The sequence below is a fragment of the Miscanthus floridulus genome, chromosome 19 (genome assembly GCF_019320115.1).
Source record: "Miscanthus floridulus cultivar M001 chromosome 19, ASM1932011v1, whole genome shotgun sequence".
NCBI classification, from domain to species: Eukaryota; Viridiplantae; Streptophyta; class Magnoliopsida; order Poales; family Poaceae; genus Miscanthus; species Miscanthus floridulus.
The window spans coordinates 106,990,042-106,999,199 of NC_089598.1; the positions used below are offsets into that span (position 1 = coordinate 106,990,042).

The 9,158-nt window shown below is 48.4% G+C and overlaps 1 long non-coding RNA gene across 1 annotated transcript; it reads left to right on the forward strand.

Moving 5' to 3' along the window:
• Positions 1-2,613: 2,613 nt before the first annotated feature.
• Positions 2,614-4,478, forward strand: LOC136528495 (uncharacterized). The gene is made up of 3 exons (XR_010777094.1): positions 2,614-2,778; positions 2,913-2,939; positions 3,015-4,478. It is a non-coding gene; the product is annotated as an uncharacterized lncRNA (long non-coding RNA).
• Positions 4,479-9,158: the final 4,680 nt, after the last annotated feature.

The following is a 9,158-nucleotide window of genomic DNA, read 5'->3' on the forward strand; positions in this document are numbered from 1 at the left end:
CAATCCAGACAAACAGGGAAGGGAAAGTAAAGCGGATCACTCACACCACGGGACGGCGGCGCGTTCGACGATGTCTTCGGCCAACGCGAGGTCAAAACAGTAACGGACTCCCGTAGAACAAAAGGCCGAATAAGAGAAGAAACCGATCAGGCTACACTGGCTACTATAGTAGTTCATTGTCCGTTTAGTACCTGATCTGATTAGTGTTTCTGTATTTATTACTTATGAAACATATATAACGTTCGAGTATAACTCAACAATCTTACGATTACAGGTTTATTACTGCAGAAAAACATTTCCATCCAGAACATAAAAATCACATGAGGGTAGACAACCCGAAAAAGAACGCGAGGTTAGGCAAGGGCACCTGGTGCTGCAGCCGCTCTCTTGCCACATCGCCTCTTTCCAGCCCGGCTAGTAGAAGGCGCGCTTTCCATAGTCCATGCCTATACCTGTACATAAGACCACAGCACAGGTGCAAAGAAATATAAATGTTAACATTATTTCTAGACTCTTTCTGAAAGGCTACCTTTAAAGAGAAAATATTTTCCTTCAGATTTTTACTTTGTATCGCACATGTGGAAGGTCAAAAAAATGATTTAAAAAATATACTCGAAAGAAAAATAACTTAGTTAGTTGTTCTAATAAAATTCCAATCATCTAAAGATATATCATTTGCACATGCAAATAATCAATTGCGCACCATGATATGTTAGTGACCAAACGCTAGGCAACAAGGGCCTTCACAACCATATAATTGTAGTCTCTCAATATGCAATATGCAGAGAATAGCCTAGTACTGGTGTATTTGCAATGGCGATGTGGCTGGCCGAGGTGGTGATGAAAGGTGGCCTAGGAGGCTATAAATAGGAACGCATATGCACCATGAAAACATGCAACCCTGAACATCCATACATGAGCTAAACACGAAGGACAGAGTAAGAGTAGGGACAAGACAAAGAGCTTTAATTACGACATTTCACCACGTCAGGATACATCACATCGTATGGTTCAGCACAGAGGAGAAAAGGCCAATAGATAAAAAGTGAATAACCATGGATCAACAAAGACACAATTTTGCTAAGTGTTGGCACACCAAGTAAGGGCCAAGGCGGAGGCAGACACCTGTCGTGGCTCACGCCGGTGTACGTATGAGTCAGTGGACTAATCAGGCTTTAGGGTGGAGACGAAGCAAAAAACAAGCTCGCACGTGCTAAAAAATGAGACGTCTATATGTATCAAGTCTATCACATTAAGGGCTTGTTTGGCAGGGCTCCTCTTCGGCTCCGGCTCCAGCTCCTCCAGAGGAGCCCTGCCAAACGTTTTCTTGGAGGAGCCGTTTTTCAGTAAAAAACAGAGGAGCCGGAGCCGTTTTGGAGGAGCCACAATTTGTGGCTCCTCCAAAACGGCTCCGGCTCCTCTGGAGGAGCCCCTCGGGAGGAGCCGTGCCAAACAAGCCCTAACTGGACCAACAGCGGCTCCATGGATAGAAGTGACTGTACACATAGTAAATCAATATTGCTGGTGGCGCTGCATTAATGCACCACGTGCATCACCTCTAGGCTTTCAGCTGTACACATGCATCCAACACACATACTACTCCATGCAAACACCATCAATTCATCATATCATTTATCACGTCTCAGCCTTTCAGCTGCATGCATGCATGCATAAGTCATCGTCACATTCATCAAGCACCTGGCTGCATGCGCTCATCGCATTTAAGGCTTCCCATGCATGCATGATTAAGGGGTTCTGCGGAAAATTGAATGGGAGGCTCAGGAAGCCACGAGGACGAAACCACAACACGAGATTTATCTACCCTCATCCAACGGCTATGAAAATAAAGGATACGTGGACACATTGGGAGGCCACCTTGACGGCGCGGCCTCATGCTTCTGATTTTGCAATGAACTCGTTGGTAGCTCGATGCGCGCGTTGGAGTCGAATACAGAGCGCGGGAGCACGTGATTTCTCCTCGCGCCTAGTTTCTTTGGATTCGAGGCAACTGTGATCTCCTCCAGTCTTCTCCCCCTGCGCCTTACTGACTAGCGTCTCTCCCATCCCAGCCATCCCTGCATCATGGGTCTGCTGGCGCTGAAGCGTCTCATATCCGTCTCCCCCTCTCGGTTATTCAGCACTGCTCTCATGCTATGTGGATTTCCTGTCATCTGTAGCCTCTTCTTCTGAATAATAATGCTCCTGTCGCCACAAAACGGGAAAAACTGTTCTCTCTCTCTCTCTCTCCAATTTGGTGAGAGCTTACTGATTGATTCGTCTAGACTGACCCAAGCGAGCCCGCCAATGTTCATTTGGCAGTAATCTGAGATGGTACATTGGTACTAGTACCATCTTTCTATATGAATCCTGGGTCCAAAAGCTGGCCGGCCAGCGTGCCACGTCGCGGCCTTTTCGCGGCCGTTCGATCGGGCGCGCGGACGGTCCAGATCGGGCGAACCGCGGTCTTTTTACGAAAAAACCCTTATAGTTTTTGGAAATCAATCCGCGCTCCAGAGGCCCTCTCAGAATTTTTTTCAGAAAGCACCTCATATTATTTTGAAATCAATCCGCAGTCCCGCAGGCGAGCGCGGGCCGCGGTGCAGACCCGCCGCCCTCCGCTTCTCCCTTCCTTTCTCCCTCGCGCCTCCCCCTGCCTCCGGTGTCTGCTCCGCCCCTCCCTCGCGCCGCACTTTTCTCCGCTCGGCGTCCTGTCCGCCCAAGGTCAGGTGGCGTCCTCCCTTCCTCCCCAGGCGGCAGTGGGCACGAGGCGGCGGCGAGGTGCGTGGCCGCCACCTTCCTCTCTCTCTCTCTCTCTCTCTCTCTCTCTCTCTCTCTCTCTCTCTCTCTCCCACTCTCACGACATGGCGCCGCACCGCCCGGCCCCCCGACCGCGATGGCCGCGCAAACTTCAGTTGTTGTCTCAGGCGGCCGAGCTCCAGGTACCCTTCCTGTTGCCCCTCTCCACCCCATCCGGTGCTTCTACTCATGGTGCAAAGGGGCCCCCTCCCACGCAGGCATAGATCTTGTGGGGGGCAGCGAGGACGGGGCCTGAATCGATGGGCGCGGCGATGGCAATGCGTCGTTGGAGGTCGAAATCTAGAGCTGCACCTGCTCTGCATCTACAGAGTGAGCTCATGCTCCTCGGCTATGCACTCGCTGGTGACGGTTCTGTGGATCCAGATCCGCGACATGATGAGGCAGTCCTCCAGCGCTTGAGCCCGTAGGGGATGGTCGGCATCAACCTCAAAGCCAAGCAGTGTCACTCCAGCTCCAAGCACGACGTCCCTTTGCCTGCCTGCGATTCTTGCTTGGGAGGTAACTTTCAGTAGTCTGCATAGTCATTTTGTCTGTTGCCAAATGCAGTTGAAGCCCCCATGGCACGAACGGCAGTATATGTTCGATGAAATGCGTATGATACATGATGTTTCTATTTGCCAAAATTTAAAAGGTTTGGTCTTTAACAACTTCTGTTTTTAGATAAACATACCTCTCTTTTGTACCTTAGGACTGATTCCTTAGCTAATCCAAGTGTCTCTATGATGCTGATTTCTGTCGAGTGCTCCTACTGTATTACCCTTAGCATTTGCTTGAATTTACATGTCACATCAAAATAGAATAACATGAGATACAGGAAACACCTGTAAGCAGCTACTGTCCAGAGAGAGGGGAAAGGAAAAGCATGAATGCCCATTGCTACTTGTCATTCTTATTCAGGTTCTGAAATATAGTGGTAATATTTATCTACAACCTTAATCGCAGACTGCTGCAGATCTTGACCCAGTATAAACCCACCTGGTGGCTCTACAACCAGGACATAGAGGAGTGCTACAAAGAAAAATGTAGCCTTCACCACCACAATATTATCTACTTATTTCCTTCCGTAATACATGTTGACTATGGAAAACCAATGCTTTCCCCTTTGTATTAATTATTATTTATGTTTCACATGTTTGTTTTTTCCTCCTACATTTTATCACATGCTATGAGCCCTTCGCTACCATTGACTGTCATCCATTGCTCATCATACAGTGCTCTCTCTGATAGCCCTTCAATGCTCAAAGGTTCACTTGTTATTAGCGAAGACCACCGTACCAAGCAAGCAAGGTCAGCCAAGGTCGTGCCTTCATATGCGTACCAATCGCATCTTGTATACTGTTGGAAAGAACTGCTTCAGTTTTAGTCCACTGAATACTTTTATAAATTGCTTGGCTACTAATCGTGTCTTCCTTTCTTATTAGTATCAAAGATCTGCTTTAGTACAGGATGTTACTTTGGATTAGTATTCACAACTGACAGAATATGTCATTGGACAGAAACAGAATCCTATGGGCTGTCGTTGGACAGAACCCTATGGCTGCAAGACTACGTATGTACTTGAACAGATTGTCTCAGTGTTACTTTTGGTATGTACTGAAATAGATGGTCTCTGTGTTATTTTTTATCCAACGATACAATATAGCCTGCTATTTCATCAGTTGGATATTGTAGCTAGATAATAGCTTTATGTTCTTTAATTAGCTCAGCTCATACCGTTGGTCAATTTCATTTACCAACAACCTCGATCGGGCCGGGCGCAGCGCCGCCATCTCGGGAGCGAGAGAGATAGAGGACCGGCGCCCGGAGCTCCGTCTCCCTCCATCTCTCTCTCTCTGTCGGCAAATCGGACGGGCAGCGGATCGGGCCACATCACCCGTTTACCCGCTAGCCGTTAGATCGATCGTTCATGCGACCTGGTCCGTCCGATTGCGGGTCGGTTCGGGCGTCGACCCGTAAAGCGACGAACCTTCCCGAGGGTTGCCCGCCGTGCAGAGGAAATAGAGCCGCGCGGCGCAACCGCGCTCGACCTGGCCGTCCTCCGCCGCTCCCGCACCTCCCTCATCCCGACGCGGCCCGGTGGGCCAGCAGCCCCAGCACGGGCGGGGTGCGTGCGCGTCGTTCCCGGTGACCCTAGCGCAGGCGAGGTACGGGCGCGGCGACCCCGGCCTCTCCCGCACGTCATTGGCTGTGCTCTCCTTGGTTTCCGTACATGCAACAATATTTATATCTCCATATAAATTTATTACGAAAATAACTTCAAAAAAACTACATACAAATTTATTATGCGATTGAATATAAAAAATGCCGAATACGACATGATTGGATGTCGAGATCATAAATATGTGATTTAAATATTCAGATACAAATACGGTATCGGATGTTGCATATCCGGACTCGCCGTTCGATCGGGCGCGCGGACGGCCCAGATCGGGCGAGCGGCGGTCATTTTTCGAAAAAAAACCCTTCTATTTTTCGAAAATCAACCCGCGCTCCAGAGGCCCTCTCAGTCATTTTACAAAAAACACCTCAGATTATTTCGAAATCAACCCGCAGTCCAGATCGGATGGGCTCGAACCTTCTCGCCTGCCCCCGCCGCCGTTGCCGCCCTCGCGCGCCCCTTCCTCTCTCTCCCGTGGCGGCGCAGCGGGAGGCCCAAAACGCTGCCGCCTCCGCGCGCTGCCTGCGGCCGGAGCCGCCGCGCTCATACCCCGCCGTCCTGCACCTCCGAACCGCCGCCGCCGCTTGGCCTACCGCCCAAGAGGTCCGGCCACCGCCGCTCCCCACGCCGACTGCGGCCAAGGGCAGCAGATCGGACGGCGGCGACGATGACGCCCTCTACGACCTTGTCAACACCTACATGGACCTGTACGGGCTGCCAGGATGACCGCGGCAGCCGCACCAGCGGCACCCGCGCGGGCAGCGTCGTGGAGAGCCGGTCCACAGGCTAGGCGCCGCCTCCTGCCGTTCTCGCTCGGCGAGACTCGGGCCATGGTCAAGGAGTGGATGACCAGACAGGCTCCTTAGCTAGCTTGCGATGCACAAGACGTGGCTGGCCAGACGCGCGGCCGTCCCGACATGCGGCCACGGCGGCCCATGGTCACCGCGAGCGGATAGTCCGCGGCCACGGCGGTGCAGCGCCACTACGAGCCACGGCCCGCCAGCCTACTGTGCACACTGCTTGCTGAAGATGTTCAGCATGTCAGCAGATGCAGCGTAGCTCCTTCTCCTGTAGGAGTATCTATTATGCGTACAAGGTGCTCGATCAAATGCCGTGCCCATGCTAAATTTTATTATGGTATGCCTCTCATATCTGGATCTCCTCACTCTCTGCCAATTTCCAAGACTGATGAAATATTTGGATTTTCTGGAACTTTGTTTTGCCCTGCACAATGTTGACTCCCAACTGCAAGATTTTATTATTTTTCTTTCAATGTAAACACCTGTAGTTTTGAAGCCTAGGGGACAAATACGTTGAGAAGACAAAGAAAAAGGCTATCTACAAATATTAGCGGTAGTATATAGAACTACAACTCATAGCCTTGTATGTATTTCACCATTCAATGGCTGAGATTTGCTTACACAGTCTGATTATAAGTGAAGTAATTTTCATATGAAAAATTATATAGCTGGTTTAAGAGAGATTGGTTTGTAAGGAAACGTTGTGCACATATGCTGATATTTCTAAAAAAGATACGGAATGTTGCCCATGTATTTGTAGGTCCCTTGTCCTTGCATGAGTTTTTCTGAGTCTGAATACTATTCTAAGCACCCATTTATGATAATCTCATCATGGGGACATTTAATCTTAAGTTATTATATGTCATTCTTCTGGTGGGAAGAGATTAGGGAAGTAATATTAAACTCTACAGTGTCACTTCTGTTCACAAAGCCACGCGCAGCTGATTTCACTGTGCCTTATTTGCACCAATTTCATGCTTTGATAGCTATTTTGGGAACATATCACTATATCAGAGACTTATGCCCAACCCAGCTTCATATCCTTGCAATGCAAGTGCCATATTTTACATCAAAGTAAATCTTCATCATATAATATTCTTCAGTTCTGTTCTATCGCTAGCAGGCCATATGTATTCACTATCATGTTGGGTTGTTTGTTTTCTTTCTTTCTTTTGAGGAGCATGTGTGTTCCCACTCCTTTCTTCACAAGATGGACACTGGCAAATTGTTGTTCGCTGACTGCCACCCAAGAGCTGATCATATGAATGATTTAAATTAATGTTGGTATACAGACCAGACCCGGCCCGTTGTAGTTTTTCTATGTATATCAAATTAGATTTTACTTAGTGCAAATGAATGATGATAAACATATGTTAATCTTTGTAGCTTTTGGGCAATCCAACTATGCCAATTTGGGAATCGCTGCCAAATTCCAGTATGCTGTAAACACAAATCTTCATACATTTACGCATTAAACAATAACTCGGACTCAATTCTAAACTAGATCAGTTCGGTTATTTGTGCCAAGGCCTTTGTGCAAATAGCATGCAACTCGCTAATTAAATTATGCAGATCACATTTTTTTTAGCAACAAATATGCATATCACGTGTACCTCTTTATTTAGAGAATTCATTCCTTTTTATTCTCACTTTCTAAGTAATTACAACTACTACTTCTGTTTAACACCTTTTGTTATATATCGTATCACTGAATAATCACAAATTATCCATGAAATAGACAGACCATACCAGAAGCCCATTGTCTGTAAATAAGCAGCTTATACAAATCTGAAAAAAGAAGCTTTCTGCGGTTTGTTTCTCATTATTGATAAACAATGCTTAAGACATTTTTCTCTTATTGATAGACAATTTAAGACACTCTATACAATATTTACATTTTTAATTTGGGCCTCCTATATTGTTGCTTCAATTTTATACTGCAAACTTGAATCACTGGTGTTGTATATGTTCCAAATGAATTTACGCCATTATACTCCAATTAAAGCACCACTGAGGATATAAACATACATATCTAGCATTTTCATATTACCCAGTATCCTACACAAAATTAAGTTTTTTTTTTTGAGAAACACAAAATTAAGTAAACAGTGGCCATCACAGAGATGGTGCGGCAACGCCGCGCCCCATTTTTTCTAGTGGGTGTATGAACAGTGTTCGATTTTGTCGATTCTGCTTGTTTATCAGTTGCAAGTATGAGCAAATGTGTAACTGAGTTAGCACCACAAATATGAATTAAACAATATTGGTGGCTAAAAAAACCTTTAGATTTGTTCTGTTGCTCCTTCTATTCTCTGTATCTTCTCTGCCTTTACTATATCTTCTTTGAAAGAATAATCAGATATTATATTGTTCATGTCTTTAGTTTATCATACTTCATAAGCTAAAGACAGGAGATCGGGGTGGCGGCCGGCAGCGACCACAGCAGGCGCTCCGCGGCGCGGAGCGACGACGGGGACGAGGACGGCGAGCTCGCCGGATCGGAGCCGACCTCCACGACGCGTCCCTGCCTGTCCCTCCTCCTTGCTCTGGTTCGGCACGACGCCGGACACACGTTCATCGGGTTCTGCCGCCGAGCCGTCGCCGTAGTTCGGCTATAAAATGCCGAGGCCGCCGTCATGGATGCCATTGCGGTCCGCACCAAAATTCACAGCACACAAGCCGCATCTCTCCAATTCCTTGCACCTACAGCTACTCGAGGTTCCTAGCTATCCACTGGGGAAGACGGTAACAAGTATCATTCACTAGCGGACTCAACCGAGGCATTTTCTTCGCCGCCGGCCTCTAGCTCCGCGGCGCAATGGCGGGCTGCCTCCAGCTCCTCCACCTTCCATAGCGCGCGGCGCGCGCCACCGCCGCGCACTGCTGCTTGCGCGCTCGCTCCAGCCCTGCGCGACGAGGAGGCAAGAGAGCGGAGCGACGGCGGGGACGGGGACGGCGAGTGCGTCGCGCTGCGGCTGCGAGCGCACGGCGACGGGTCACGCGATGTAACAGAGGTAAAAAGTGGGACCCAGCTGTCAGCGACAATAACTTAGTATGTTTTAACCGAAGTGGCAGTCACACAAAATTAATTTGATGGCTGTGAGGGAAATTGGGAAATTTTGATGGCAACGAAGAAAGTATTATAATTTTTAGTGACAACGAGGGAATTTTCTCCAGAAACAGCTGTCCCATTCGGCTTGGGGATGGCAGGTGGCTTTGGGCCTGCCGGCTGCCCGTTCTGTGATTGTACCTGGAGTGCACAGAACAGACTTAGCCATGTACTGGTGTGGGCATAGGCGTGTAGCCATCTGCTATGAGAGCAGACCAGTGCGTAGAGGTAACGTCCATGTGGAGGCATGGTTCGCGCGCGACCGAGGTCAGGC